This window comes from Crotalus tigris, unplaced genomic scaffold, assembly GCF_016545835.1.
Source record: "Crotalus tigris isolate CLP2741 ecotype Arizona unplaced genomic scaffold, ASM1654583v1 scf7180000017663.5292952, whole genome shotgun sequence".
NCBI lineage: Eukaryota > Metazoa > Chordata > Lepidosauria > Squamata > Viperidae > Crotalus > Crotalus tigris.
The window spans coordinates 4,638,793-4,655,462 of record NW_024096550.1 but is presented as its reverse complement, the minus strand read 5'-3'; positions in this window follow the sequence as shown (position 1 = coordinate 4,655,462).

The window sequence follows — 16,670 nt, the reverse complement described above, 5'->3', positions numbered from 1 at the left end:
AGGCCACATCACCCGCCCACAACATTTTGTGACTTTTTTTTTTTTTTACAGAAAATGCCTGATCAACAGAGGCTGGTATCAAATGAAGAAAAAACAAGAACAATGCTAGAATAGTATAATTGTTCCAGCATCTCACCTACAGGTACATTTGTTCACAGACTCATTGAAAGACCAAGTCACTAAATGTATCAAGCTGTACTTCCTGATCCAAGATGTGGGAACCGGCTGGGATCCAAGTACAGTCTTAATTTTTTAATTTGTTTTTGGTGCTTCTACCTCTTTATTGCCTCTCTCTTTTGACTATTTGTCGTATGAAAAAAAATTGTACACTGGAGTTATTTGAGCAGAAACTAAATTGAGCCCTATCCTCCTGTTTGGGAAAACCCACGTTGCAACATCAACACAAGGAGAATGGAGAGTTCCCATTGCCCAACCTGTGACGCTGTAAAAAATGGTGCATTATAGCTTTGATGCTTGGGACATCTATGTGCTATTTAGAAAACAAGAGGGAAGGTATACAACATGTTCCTGGCTCATTCATTCAACTCCTGTTGTGGCAGATGAGCCACAGAGGAAACAAACGTCTCCCCTGTGCTTGGCCTGTGCAGGTTTGATCAGAAGCTGGATAAACTGAGTCAGTTGATTAGCCTGCTGATAAATTACAGGTTCTGAGGTCTGGTGGGCTTGAAATGTAAGGAAAAAAGTGCTCTTCAGAAGATAAAACCTAGAGTTTTTCTTCTCAGCAGAGCTTTCCTGTCCTTCTCTTTTCAGGGACCCTTCTTGGTTCCTTGAAAAACAATCTGGGGGAGGGGAAGGCAGGGAGGCTAGAAAAACGGCCTAGGGAATGCTTTCGTTGTTGTGAAGAAGCTCACACACTGTTTTAAGCTAAATATCCTCCCATATTTTTTTTCTTTTGTAGAGGTTAGGAATTAGTAAGAGATATAAAGCAGAGAAATAATGAAAGCTTTGGAGCACTAGATTGTCGTTTGGGAGGAAGGCTCGGAAGAGGCTAATAATTGTCCACAATGAAGTGTCATCTCTTAACCACTTCAACAACTCTTTGATCTTCCCATCCTGCTAAATAGCCGCTCCCGCCCCCAGCAGATCCTGTCTGGTTTACAGGAAGCAGAGAAAAAGAAGCTGAGAGGAAGTGGCTGATCCTGTTATATGATTTAATTAGACATGGTGAAAGAGCTGATATTAGACTTCAACAACCTAACCCTAAATTCGTATTCCTATAATTTCAAATAAGCCGCTGATTGCATCAACAAACTTCTTACATCAAGAAATCTGTGAGAAGATGATAATATAGCTCAGATTGTTTGATCTGCTCACCATTCTAGTATACTTTTCTTTTGTTCATTTTATGCTGCTTTATTTTATTGCCTACATGGTATCATCATATATTAGTTAATCAATAAATCAATCAATTCTTTATTTTGGGAAAGGACCAACATTAAAAAAAGAATTTAAACAAAACCAAAGCAAAACAGAAATAATCTAACAACAGTACAATATGAAGAATATGGATTTTGATTATTTTCTATAAATGGATCTAGCATGCTATTCCTAATAATAAACTGAAAGGACCTGACCTAAAAATAACCTAAAACATGAGAGTGAAATAATGGTACTACTTAAAATAAAAGCTTTATCCCTAAGCAAAGTGAAATGGCAAAAGTCCAAAAAACATATTTAGGAAATGTCAACTCCCAGTTATGTTTAACAACTGTATGGCAGAATTTAACAACATCCAAGGAAGTACAGTCTACTAGTCTATTAGTTTTTGTCATTTTATTATTATTAATTTAAATTTATTATTATAAATTTATTATATCATTTAACTTAATATCGATAGTTTTCAGTTCTAACATTTAAACCTTAATGTTATGAAGCTTTAGATTTTGTGTTAGCAATCCCTATAACTCTGTTATTCCATGCCTTACATTCTTATTTCTGAAATGGTAGTAATTTTATAGATTATTTACAAGTAAAATACAAATTGATGATGAGTTGATGGGATCTGTATGATGACCTTAGCAATTTACTAAGGAAGGCAAATAGCAAAGGGTAAATCTAAGACTTATACTATACTGTTTAAGCCAAGTTGACTAGGCAGTGGAAATGTTTCAATATTGTTGTGAACAAACTCTGAGAAACTGCTGAACTGGGAGATGAGATTTACCTCTGCTATTGTAACAATACTCTATACAGTATTTTAGATTGATCACAGATGAGCATGACACTAATGTCTTATTAATCTCTGCAACTGGCTCTTTTATGTACACTCAACCAAAGCCTAAAAGTTAAAGAATTGGCTTGGTGTCTTCTTGTAAAGTAGGATATAAAGTAAAGACGGCATTCACAAACCTTTTAGCTTGCTAGGACACCTGTTCACTAACTTTCAAAGCAAGTAGCCTTGATGTCTTCCTATTTCGCTTCCCCTCTGTAATACCCCCCACTTCTTTGCAAATTAAGGAAATAATTGCTGGCTGCTTACTTCAAACGAAGAATTAGAGAATTACACCAGCATGCCACCCAACTGAAGAGATGTCCATTTCTTCTGGCAATTACATGAGTAATGATGTGTTTAATGATTTGCTGGCTTTGCAAGTTGCTTCAAAATCCTGATAAATGGATTACAGTGGTGCAAGTAGATAACAAAAGAATTGTAGGTGCTTTCCTGTAAATGGATGTTTTCTGGAGTCTCACCAGGGCCCTCACATGCATTTTTTTTTTTTAAAAAATGGGATTTACCTTTACCTGTGTTCTTCTGGGGGAGCCACAAATATAGTCTGCCAGGGAAGGCTCAGATAAAACAGTTAAGAAGCTAGACAAGGTTTCTGTTGTTGAGACCACTTAAAATAGAATAGCCAGGGAAATCACCAAATCACTCACATGCAATTTAGTCCAATGCCACCTACTGACCAAAATACATAACTATCCATTTGCTTGCCTGGTTTATTTATTTATAGAACTTATATTTTATAAATAATCATACACTGTAGTATTATAAGTGCACAGTCAATAAATCCACCACACGCTAAATAAATAAATAAATAAATAAATAAATAAATAAATAAATAAATAAATAAATAACAAATAAATACATTTTAAAAAGTCTTCATACAACTGAGCCCAAAATTTACAGCATTTTGCTAAGTGAGAAATTTGTTAAGTGAGTTTTGCCTCATTTTGTGACCTTTCTTGCTGTTAAGTGAATCACTGCAGTTGTTAAGTTAGTAACACAGTTCTTAAGTGAATCTGGCTTCCCCATTGACTTTGGTTGTCAGAAAGTCACAAAAGGGGATCACGTGACCCCAGGACACTGCAACTGTCAAAACTATGAACCAGTTGTTAAGCATCTGTATGGAAATCACATGACCCTGGGGATGCTGCAAAGGTCATAAGGGTGAAAAACAATCATAAGAATTTTTTTTCAGTGCTGTTGTAACTTCAAATGGTCATTAAACAAACTGTTGTTAAGTTGAGGACTAAAAACCTACAGAAGAACAACAGAAAAACAGCAACAAAAAGCAACATATCTGCCAATTTCAACAGCTAAAGTATTTAAAGACCAAGAGTCTTTCTGTCCTGCATCCCTAGGCTGCTTGTCTCCCATGTGTAAACCAAATGGAAATGAAGCTGGCTTTAAAAAGCTTCTTCCAGATTTCAACCCTTCCCCTGCTTGGGCTACAGCAGGGGTGTCAAACTTGCAACGTCACATGATGTGTCACAACGTATCGTATCGCAACTTTTTTTCCATTGATGGCAATGGGGTGGGTGCAGTTTCAGCATGATGCATCTGGCCTGCGGGCCAGCAGTTTGACATCCCTGGGCTACAGGAAAGACCTGAATTTATGATTGTGGTGCATTTCTCTGGCTGGTGGATTTCCTTCCTTCATTATCCATCCTAGAAATAAGTGGGGCGGGGGACAGTTTTGCCATTTTTTCCCATTCAGTTAAGCCAGGAGGGGACTTTTGATATTATCCCCTTTTTTAAAAAAATAGATCCATCTTGAACATAGTTGTGAAGGGCTATAGCCAATGACTGGGAAGACAGGGCATTCTTGCCACAATATCTGGTACTAACTGGTATACAGGGGTTGGCCTACAATGAAATGAGTTTCAGCAAATGAAATGAGCAACAAAGCTTTGAGCCAGCCAAAGTTGGAATACACTATTTTGATACAGGGCAGAAAAAAATGGGTGGAGGTTGGCTTACTGGCGTGCTAAGAGCAGGTGGAGGATTACATGATGTATTCCTGCTCTCAAGAAATGTACTATGCTGTGGCAAACTGGTTGTTCAGATCCCTAATACAACATATATAAAAATATATTACATAAACAAAGATTTGCTCATCCTTTGTCAGGCACAAGTAACCAGGAGCCAGGACAGAGTTCAATTTTCAGAGACTGATAATATAGGAATGAAGTTATACATGCCTCATTTTCTACAGCAGGGGTCCCCAACTCCCAGATTGCAGAAGTGGTGAGTGCATCTCCACTTGTGCGAGCAGTAGGCAAGCTCATGTGTGTACATGCGCTTGTTGGCCGCTCACGTGGAACCATCCCCTCTTTTCCTCTTCTGGGTTTCCAGAAATAAATCTGAAGGTCAAAAGGAATTCTGTTCTACAGTACCCACAGTGCAGAAGATAGTAGCCAAAACACCTTGAAAAACAGAGCTAGGATGATTCATATGATTACCCCAGTGACCAGAGTTCCTTACTACCTAAATCTCATATCTTAGTTGGGCATCAAGTGGAGCTAATCACAGTATCATGCAGATCATACACTATGTTTGAGTACCAGCAGGATGAGAGTCAAAGCAAAACCATTGAGAAACAAGAGAGAGCTATCAAGCTGCATGAGTAAACTCTGAGATAGGCAGAAGAACAATATATGTGTATTTTTAAAAACCTAAGAAGATAATTCTTTCAACAAAAGCATTCCATGTTATGAGTCAGGCCCCTCTGAGCCCACCAACACCAGCCTCTAAATACTATATGGAACATTATCTGGAAAAGTAAACATTGGGGAATGGTAGAATTTGGTTGTCTGAGTCTGTTCTAACTCAGGCAATTATTATCCGTAATAAAACTTGATTCACACATAGACTTACATAAATATAATATTTGCTGACTTATGAGACATAAATGTGTTTTGAATATTCCTTGTTATATAAGCTTGACTTCTGTCACCATAGTTTACATTAAAAAGGTCAAAAAGGTCATGCTTAGCTGGTGGTTCACAGAACATTTGATGGAAACAATAGTAAACATAAAATAAGAGGCTGACATTATTGTTACAGCTTATGATATCTTGGAGGGAGGCATATTTGACTGGTCTTCTGACTAGTATCCTTCCTGTAAGATGATGAGAATTTTAAAGCATTTATGTTAGCACATGTGTCATCTTTGTACTATCAAGATCAATGTGAAGAATGAGAGGGATGAGAAAATATATCAGTTTTGGCTTGTGTTCTTTGATTGAAAGGTGAGATGGGATTTGAGGCCTGATGGAAAATATTTAGAAATATGGTTTGCTATTGAATTAGCCAATGGTGTAGGGCTTGTAGGCCATGGATAATTCATTACTATTACAGAAGGATGTATCATTTAATTGTTCTGGAGCAATTCATAGTCTTAGTTACAGGATAGAAGAGGGCATGATTTTGAATAGTAATATCATTTGGATATGTTTTTTTTTTAAAATGAGCCTGGAAATCCCCATGGATACCATTCATGGGGGTTTTCAGAGATAAATCTGAAGGTGAAAATGCAGAAATGTGATCTCGTCTAAAAGGACACCTGGATCTCATCAGAGTATCATATATTCCATGATTCCTAAAAGAACAAATGGCTACTTTTCCTAATCAATACAAGGCAAAGGAGATTTGGGCTAAAGTTTCCAGATATGGCTTAATGATGAGTGTACCCATATAGAAGAAGACCCAAAGAAATATGAATAAACATATAGCAATTCAGAAGACAGGAAGAAACAAACTGCACAGAAGGAATATGGAGGCTATGCAATCAACAAAAAGGAAGATTAAGGAGATTACATTGAGACACTTCACACCCCAAAATTTACCTTCTCTTTTACATCCAGGTTCTCATGGGAACACCCAGATTTTGTAAAGCTTATAATTAAAATATATCCTAATCATCCTTATGAACTAGATAAGGATATTGTGGCTGTGAAATGAAGCTAATCTCTTCCTCTTTGTAATAATTTCTACCTGTTCATAATTTGGGAAGGAGAGCCTCTTGAATAAAATGAAATGAGACTTTTTTTTAATGTACAAAAAAACAGAAGGGAAAAGTAATTCAACAGTGTTAAACCTGGATTTCACTGTCTTTCTACATTAAAAGTGATATTTTTCTGTCTCCTTGCTCAATAAATTGATAGTTGATAGAATGATAAGGTCCAGGGTTTTGCTCTGTATTGTAGTTCAAAAGCACATTTGCACTGTAAAGTATATTAATATTTCTAATATCATATTAAAGAGAGCTAGTTTGTGCAATGGTTAAGGCATCAGACTAGAAACCAGGAGAACATGAGTTATACTCCGGCTTTAAGCATGAAAGTCAGCTGGGTGACCTTGGGCCAATCATTCTTTCTCAGGCCTAGAAAAGAGGCAATAGCCAACCACTTCTGAAATTTTGCCAAGAAAATAGCAGAGATTTGTCCAACAAGTTGCCTGGAATCAAGGCTAACTTGAAGGCACTTAAAAATATCATATTAACAAACTTATTAATATCAGATCAAAATGGGCCCCATTTTATATGAACAAGTGTTCCCCCCATACCCTTTTTTACATGCAAAATAATGAAGTTTAATAATAATAATAATAATAATAATAATAATAATAATAATAATAATACCAACCCCCTGCTCAGGCAGGAAACCCTATACCATTTCAGACAAATGGCTGTACAGTCTCTTCTTAAAAACTTCCAGTGTTGGAGCATTCACAACTTTTAGAGGCAGGTTGTTCCACTGATTAATTGTTCTAATTGTCTAACTGTTAATCACCAGCCTTTTTAATGCATTATCTGGAATGCCTAGTAAATGTGATTTTTTTTTTCAATTAGTATCATTTTAAGAATACAAGAAACATATTTAATATTTTTAACATCCTTAGCAATACGGTTAATATAGGATATCCCAACTCTTTGATACAGAACACATGCATTTTGTTAATATCTATTTTAGTGATACTTTTTAATTGTGCATAAAACAAATGTTATAGGTCTAGGGCAGTGGTTCTCAACTTTTTTAATGCCGCGACCCCCAACCGGTCATAAGTCGAGGACAACTCAACTGGTGCAGCACCGTTTGCAGAATGGGACTTTTGGCGGGCTCAGCAGGGCAGAGACAGCCTGGACAATTCCTATTGGCTTTTGAATGCCAATAGAATTAGACTCTATTCAAGAGAGTCTATTCTATTGGCTTTCAAAAGCCAATAGAATAAAAGGGAGTAGCACAGCTAAGGAAAAGGGGGAAAAATGGCGGACTGCGTTGTTTGGCGACCCCTGTGAAAGGGTCATTCGACCCCAAATGGGGTCCCGACCCGCAGGTTGAGAACCACTGGTCTAGGGTTATCTGAAGCAGGTTCCAATACTGACAATAATAAAGAGGTTTTATATGCTGTAAATGCATTGAAGGCCAAATTGTGAATTCAATACGGGTAGTCCTTGACTGACAACCACAACTAAGCCAAAATTTCCATTGCTAAGCAAGACAATTGTTAAGTGAATTTTGCTCCATTTTATAACCTTTCTTGCCACAGTTGTTAAGTGAATAACTGCAGTTGTTTAGTTCAGCGGTTCTCAACCTGTGGGTCGGGACCCCATTTGGGGTCGAACGACCATTTCACGGGGGTCGCCAAACAACGCAGTCTGCCATTTTCCCCCTTTTTCCTTAGCTGTGCTATTCCCTTTTATTCTATTGGCTTTTGAAAACCAATAGAATAGACTCTCTTGAATAGAGTCTAATTCTATTGGCTTTCAAAAACCAATAGGAATTGTCCAGGCTGTCTCTGCCCTGCTGAGCCCGCCAAAAGCCCCAGTCTGCAAACGGTGCTGCAAATTGTCTGCAGTGAAGGCGAGCTATCTGGAAGCTTCCACCCCTCCCTGCTGAGCAACTACTAAAAATGTAAGTAAAAGAAAGCCAAGGGTGGGAGGTGGGAGGCCGGCAGGCGCAGGGAGGGTTGCTGGCACGCGTGGGGCCCGGCGGGTGCCTTACCTCCCTTGGGCTGAGCCAGCTGGTGGCCCAGCCGGTGGTTGCCCTGCGCCATCGCTGCCCCTTGCCAGCTACGCCTCGGCCGGCGCAGGGGGTGGCACCACGCATGCGCGGGGCTCCCGGGCAGGGAAAGTCCTCGACTTACAACCAGTTGGGTAGTCCTCGACTTACGACCGGTTGGGTAGTTCTCGACTTATGACCGGTTGGGTAGTCCTCAACTTACGACTGGTAGGGGTCGCGGCATTAAAAAGGTTGAGAACCACTGGTTTAGTTAGTAACAGGATTGTTAAGTGATCTGATTTCTCCGTTGCCTTTGCTTGTCACTGCAGTCATCATAAATACATGTCCACTGCCAAGCTTCCAAATTTTGATCACCTGGTTGTGGTCACTGGGATGCTGCAAGAATTGTAAGTGTGAAAATTGGTCCTAAGTCACTTTTTTCAGTGCCATTATAACTTTGAACGGTCACTAAATGAAATATTGTAAGTTGACGACTACCGTGGATGTTTTAATTGAATATACTGTCAGCGTAAAGTTTCAAACACCCCAGCTTCCTTTTTCAATAATTCAAACAGTTAAAAATTTGATGAGCAATAAGGCGAGTCTGGCACATTTATTCCTAATTGCACCTTAAATCCCCCAAACCAAATCTTTTGTTTTCAAACTGGGATTATCCCAGAGGGTAAGTTTATTGTGTGAATAAGAATCAAAATTATACATCAGTCCCAGAGTTTTCCAAATGTGCCTTGTAGCCTCTAATGCAGGATATAACAATAGAAGTGTGGCTAACAATAGTGCCCCATCCTTCTTGCCATGATGTGACAGACAGGCAATCCTCGATTTATAATCCTCGACTTCATTTAGTGACTGTTAGAAATTACAGTCACTAAAGCTTTTTTTAATGATATGGGAAATGTAAAAATATCGCGATGATTTAAATGTATGAAATATTTTGGATATTTAAATATAATCAATTTTGAGAAATCTATAACTGACAAGAAATGTCTTGATTACTGAGGGGAAACTAAGCTTAAATAAGAGTTCTGAAGACAGGACCTATAGGGATTTACATAAGATGCATAAGTTGCAAATGCAACTGTAAAATAAGCTGATTAGAAGACATTACATATTGATGTTATTGTTAAATATTAGGAAAACGTTTATATTTAAATTTGTATGTATTGATAGTGTTAAGAACTATATTTGCTTAATGTTGGTAAAAGGAGAACACTATTGGAAGAAGAGAGGAAAGGTATTTCTAGTTAATATGTTGATTATGAAAGTATAGAAACTAACTATTATTGACCGATGTTAAATATGTAAACCAGACAACATGTTGTTTACTAAGCACTAAAGATTATTATTCTAAAAAAATCAATAAAATATATTTTAAAAAAATACAACAGCACCGAAAAAAGTGAGTTATGATAGTTTTTTACGCTTACGATCATTGAAGCATCCCATGGTCATGTGATCAAAATTCAGATGCTTGGCAACTTACTCATATTTATGATGATTGCAATGTCCTGGGGACATGTGATCACCTTTCGCAATCTTTTAACAATCAAAATCAATGAGGAAGCCAGATTCACTTAACAACTGTGATAACTTAATAACTGCATTGATTCACATAACAACTGTGGCAAAAAATCGGGCAAAATTCACTTAAATACTGTCTTGCTTAATAACATAAATTTTGGGTTAAATTGTGGTTGTAAGTTAAGGACTATCTGTAGTAACTTTCCAATTATGCATGTAATGGATTTGTTTTAATCAATCACATGACTGTATGTAATGTAAAAATATAAGCCCAGTGTTTAAAGTTGCAAATCAGGCAAGATAACCCCCTGAAACATTATATGGTAGCCATAATTTAAGCATAAAAAAATTTAGGGGTTTTCTTCCCATGGGAAAATAAGGTTAATATAATCTTAAAGTAATTATAGTATACTAGGGTAAGAACGCATTTAGGCAAATATAAGTTGATTTTTTTTTCATTTTTGTAACACTTATCTTCCCCCACAAATTTAATGGGATTTTGAACCATCTATTTGTATCATTTTTTTAATCGGATATCTATGTATTATCTATCATCTGTCAATCATTTATCTCTATCAAAAATGGTTGCTTGAAATAAATTGAATAATTGAAACTCTATTAAAACAAGTTTAAATAGAAAATTTGAATTAATAGGAACTGCATGATATAGAAAGCGCATAGTCATTAGTAAAGTATCATTGACTCATAATAACAATTTGCATCAGTTTCATCCATTGTTAGACAATGTCCTCTGTACATCTAAATTAGAGCAGTACGGTACTTACAGTCCCTTACAGCTGTATTATTCTATTCTATTCTATTCTATTCTATTCTATTCTATTCTATTCTATTCTATTCTATTCTATTCTATTCTTATTTTAATGCTTAGTAAGGGAATGCATCTAATCCAGCCATCTATTTGTTGTCTGGATTGCTGGAACCCAGATATGGTACAAAATGCACTAAAAAGATGCCTACTTAAAAAAAATATCTTGTCCACGCTATAAAATCAACTAAGTCAATTGTTCCTGTTATCTATAGTTCTCTTTCTCTCTACTGTATTCCTGAAACCCCCAGAACAAAGGAAACTTCCACATTTCCTCTTAGTTCCACTTGTTACTCCTCATCCAATTAATTTCTGTAGCTGGACTTAAACATGGCATACTTTCAACTTCAGAGAGAGGAAGAAATACAAGAGCACACCACCATCTTGTAAACCACATTTAAAATTTGAACAGCAAGGAAAAATAAATAGACATTCAGTACAGAAGCCAGAGATCATATGCTTTACCTTTATTCAGTAAGATTTCATGGTTCCTGAGTTTTCCATATAAAGCTCCATGCCTTAAAAAAACCCTATGATCATACCCTATGTGTGGACTTCAACTCCCAGAATTCACTAGCCAACCACGCTGGCTGGTGTATCCTGGGAGTTGAAGTCCACACATCTTAAAGTTGCCAAGGTTGAGAAACACTGTGCTAGAATAATTTAGGACAGAATTACAGTTCTGAAGACAAGGTTAGGAAAAAAGATTTTGGGGATGAGACAGTATGATAATTTTTTAGCAAAATTTCAAAATATATGCACAGTTAATTTTCTTCATCACTTCTGCTCCTTCACCATGAACACTGTAAATTCTTTGTCTCTTCATTTTGCTTTTCTGGCAACCACAATAATGACTGTAAATTGGGAACAAATATTCATATTTAAGAGGATCTAAAGGTGGGATTTGTGTTATATAGAGTCCAAAACAAGTAGCATTGTTTGTAGTTATGGATAATGAGACGGTATAATCATAGCTAACTGGAAAATGGTTTGATCGTCCTTCCCATTCTTATTTTAAAATTATTTTTGAAATGGATCTAACTCCTAAAACAAGAATGATCTTGTGTTAAGCTTGTTGTTTTTCCCAGAATACCATATTTCCCAAGACCGATGCAGATCTTACATCAATATTTCAATCTTCTTTTTGATATACCTCCAAATGCCTGGAAGCTGCAAGTTAGTATTAAAAATAGCATGTTGCCATAAACATTTGAATCTTTCTGTTTCCTGTAATGTGTTAATTTTCCATGTTTCTCATCACTCATTCATTCCTTGTCATCCAGTCTCTTATTGAATTAGCACCATAAACATCTGAGTTGAAGAGAAAGTTGCAAGACAGGCTGGATCAGGTTCCCATGAAGCTACTGATTTTGTTTTTTACTGTAAGGTGTCTGCCTAATGCAATTCTTATTGCCTTCAATGTTTCCAAGGTCATCCATAACTGTTTCAAATCAGTTATTAAACAAGCCAGTGTTTTTCAGTCTTGGGAAATGGAATTCTGGGAGCTAAAGTCCACACATCTTAAATTTGCCAAGGTTGAAAAGCACTGGCTTAGCTAGTCCTGAGATCAAATTCTACCCCATTGTTATATCTGAGGTCAAAAACTGTGAATTGACCTAAGACCTGGGGCTATTATGTATATTACAGAGGCAATATGAGGTACAAATTACCATACTGAAGTAATGGTCAGGCACTATCAGTTTAGGAATAACCAGGAGAGTGTGAGTTCTAGTCCGCTTTAGGCAGTAAAACAGTTTGGTGGTCTTGGGCCAGTTACTCTCTTTCAGTCCTAGGAAAAAGGAAAAGGCAAAACACTTTAAAAAAAAGCCATCGAGAAAACTGCAGGGCCTAGTCTAGGCAGTCTTCAGGAGTCAGTACTGATATGAAGGCACATTAAGGTGACCAACCGTCCTCCTTTAGGGAGGACAGTCCTCCTTTTGTGAGTTCGGTCCTCCCTCGAAAAGTGTCCTCCTACATGTCCTCCTTTTTGATATTTGAAGTCTAATCTGCAGGGCTTTTTTTCCCTCATAGAACGCTCAGAACGGCGTTCTGGCACCTTTTTTTGATGGTTTTTTTTTCATCTTGTACATGAGCTGTGCTACTCCCCTTATTGGCTTTCGAAAGCCAATAGGAATTGCTGCTGAGCACGCCATAACACCCGGCCGGCAAACTTTGCACATGCAAGTTGTCATGCAGCGAAGGCGAATTGGCAGGAACTTTGCACCCCTCCCTGCTACCCAACTACACCATCTCCTAGTTAGTCCCGAAGATACCTGGAGAAGACTGGAGCGGTAAGTTTCTCTTGATCTTCGGCTCTGCTAGGGCAATAATGGCTGTGGGTGCAAGAGGCAGGGGCAGCGGGGGTGCTGCGGGCGGGGGTGTGAGGAGCGGCAGTGGCCGGCTGCCCCCCGTGCTGTGGGAGCTGCAGGGCCCTCTCTACACGGGGCTGTGCAGGGTGGGCGGTGGTGCTGGCGGTGCAGCTGCAGGCGGGGTGTGTCGATGGGGGGCTGCCCCCCGGGGCCAGTGCCAGCACGGTTGGTGCTTTGGGAGCCGCGGGGCCCGCTCTACACGGCAGGGCAGCGGTGCTGGCGGGGTGGCTGCGGGCAGGGGCGCGGCAGGCAGTTGACCTTCCATGGGCCGAGCCAGCTTTTACAATATTTTTTTCTTCTATTTATTTGTGTCCTCCTTTTCACTGTAAAAAAGTTGGTCACCTTAAGGCACATACACACCAAAAAGTAATTGACTGGAGTCATGTTGTACAGACATCCACATCTCCCAATGCAATTTTCCAATATTACTGTTCCTGAGTGATTTGTCTTCCAGTTGACGTTGACTCCCCAGGTTTAGTCCAGCTCTGGTAGTAGCATGTAGCTAAACAGGACATGATTAGGAGATCATAAGAAAATTTCAAGGATGAAGTCTGCACTAGGAATTAAAAAGAACCTGACTGAAGTCAGGAACAAAAAACTACATCACCAGGTTTTCCAACTCAGCTTGAGATCTTTGTTGTTTTTATCCTTTTTTTTTAATGAAGGGACAATCTACCTCTTTGATACACTGATGTAATTACGTAACAACAATAAGTTGTTATCCTTGACTATTGATTTTTCCCTATTATTCAATATGGAAAAGTAAAGCTTATAAAATTATAATGCAAAGACAGTTTGACACACAGGGGTGTCCACAAAGCAGGTGGTGGTGTCAAAAGAGTTGAGAAGAATGGGTTTTGCTGCATGATCAAAGTCCCACTCCTTTTTGAAAAATGTGTATTGTGCAGTTGCACCCACCATTTTAGCTTTTTTTAAAAAAAAACCACTCCTGACATATCTGTCTGAAAGACCACTAAAAGAATTGAGTGAGATGATGGGAAGGGTTTATTTGTGACAGATTAAAACTAGGAAGGCTGAGAAAAAGCTTATTTCACTCTTTTATACTCTCTGAAGGGAGAAAGGATTATAGAGACTGTGGTGAAGAGCTCCTGTACTTCTAAATGTACCTCCTCTACACCTCTGAAGGTATCTTTTAATTCCAGGAGTGGCTGTCAATTAAAAAGGTGGCTTCGAGTGAGTTCCTTTGTTGAGCTCCTCATCCTAATTGGGCTCAAAAATGTGTGAAAGATTATTGTCTGTCCTCCTGAAGCTTCATGAAAAGAAGAATTGTTGTAGGGACCCTATTGGACCCACTCCTTATTCTTTCAACACCTTTATATTTTTCCTCATCTTTTAATTTTTTTCCTGGGCTTAAAACCATGTGTAATGGGGGTTGGATTTTTAAATGGGCTTCCAAGTCATCCTTAAACAAGACCAGAAGGTGGAGGCCTAATTTATATGCAAAAGTTGTTTCCTAATAAAGCTTTTACACTTGGAAATTAGTTGTTTTCAGGGTTATTTTCTTTCCATTGTAATGGACGTTAATTTGAATGGCAAAATGTTGAGAGGGCAGATTGTGGGCTATTCAAATGCACCGAAAAAGGATTTAGCTGGTTCTGTGTCCTGCTGGGGGTGGTGAGCTGAGGGGCCTGGTGAACTAGATATTTATCAAGCAAAAGATTCTTATTTTAATGAAACTCAAATTGTTCAGGTTTGGTTGGCTGTCAAAGCTAAATTTGTTTCATGAGCCCTTCAACATAAATCTATTGGCCCTTTAAATGTTTTATTTATTTATTTGTCTATCGAATTTATACAGCTGCCCACTTCACCAAAAAGCAATTCTGGGCAGTACACAAGAATAGATACAGCAGCCAATATAAAAAGAACAGGTAAGAATCTGAAAAAACACAGTAATAAATATTATAAACACAAAAATACAAACCACAGTAAAGGAGAGGATAAAAATAGTCCCCTCAACAATGGTGCCAAGTCCCTGGCACCCTGGCAACATAACCACGTTTTGAGGGAACATTCAGAATATCAGGTATCAAATATCACATCTATTTGCCCTGAATAACCAGTTGAAAAGATGATGAATATAAGTTGGAATATTTCATACATAATGTTTTTTAAAGAAGAGGCAGGATTTAAGGGAGAATCCAAAACAATATTCTGCATGTTTTTCCTACCATACTTTAAAGAAATAAAAATAACTCTAACATGTTTTTCAAGTTCATTAGCCTCTGTACATTTGTTGTAAGTGCTGATTTTTTCTTCTATTCAGTCATGTCCAATTTTCAAGAGACTGCCTGCATAAGTCCCTGTGGTTTTCTTGGAAAAATTATTCAGAAATGTTTTGTCATTGCCTCTTTCTTAGACAGAAAGAGAGAGAAATTGACTGACCCGAGGTCACCAAGTTGGCTTTGTGCACAAGACAGGACTAGAACTCCTACTAGTCTTCCGATTTCTAGCCTTAGACCTTAATCCTTACACTAGACTGGCTCTCTGGAATAATAGTAGCTCAGATTTAAAAATAAAGAAGTGAATAAATGAAGCGAGTTAAATATTTTTGATCACATCAAAAAAGCATTGCTAGTCATGCAACTCTAAGTCTCCCAGTTTCTAGCTCAATGCCTTAACCACTATCTCAAACTGGCTCTAGTTGCTGACCTAAAAAGATACAATTAGTGATCCAGATAGATGAGCTCAATACGGATTGATAAAATGTTCAGACTTCTAAGGGATAGAGGACAGAGGCCTCTGATGGCTTTTAACACCTTCCCTAACCCTTCCCTACTCTAAGCAGACTGACCAGAGAACCCATAGAAAGCAATTGGCAAGACAGGTTGTAATTTTTATTCATAAACTTCCTTCCTTCCTTCCTTCCTTCCTTCCTTCCTTCCTTCCTTCCTTCCTTCCTTCCTTCCTTCCTTCCTTCCTTCCTTCCTTCCCTCTCCCTCCCTCCCTCCCTCTAGATCTTCTAACCGAAACAGTGGCGTGGCTATATCAAAAATAGTTCTGCTGTCTTATCAACGGATTGCAAAAGCGTTTTCAAATATACAGAAAAATGACGTTATTATTTTTTGATGAAAGAATAAAGTTGCCAGATGTTGCTGAGTCTATATTGATTGCATTTTTCATAATTATTTAAAAATCTCTTTCCATTGGAATTAAATCAATTGTCACCTTTGTTCTGATGTACTTTTGGAAAGTTTACATCATAACTCTTAATTTTCCTATTGGTCTCTAAAAGGATAAGACTAACATTACAAATCATTTTTCTACTTAAACATTTGGAACCTACAAAGATTTGCTTAAGGAGACCTTAGAAAGAGAATACTTACACTGACCTCTTGTGACTGACAGAAGAAATTCTATGTTATATTTGGACCAAATGCAGGGGCATTTTAAAAATAATTATAATAATAAAATCAAGCTTTTTGGCTGGGTTAAATGATTGCTAATCTTTTGGGCTTTTGAATTCAATGTTCAATGGCTATTCCATTGTTTTAAAAGCAATGTTAAGTTCCTCCTTATGAGGAATTTGACAGAAAAGTTGGGAAATGTTTTAATGAATAAATACTTGACTAGGGGGAAGGAAAAAAACAAATATACTAAGAAATCATATCTCCATATCTCCATCAGCAGCTTTGGTTCCTGGCATGAAGCAGTTCTGATTACTTAACAAG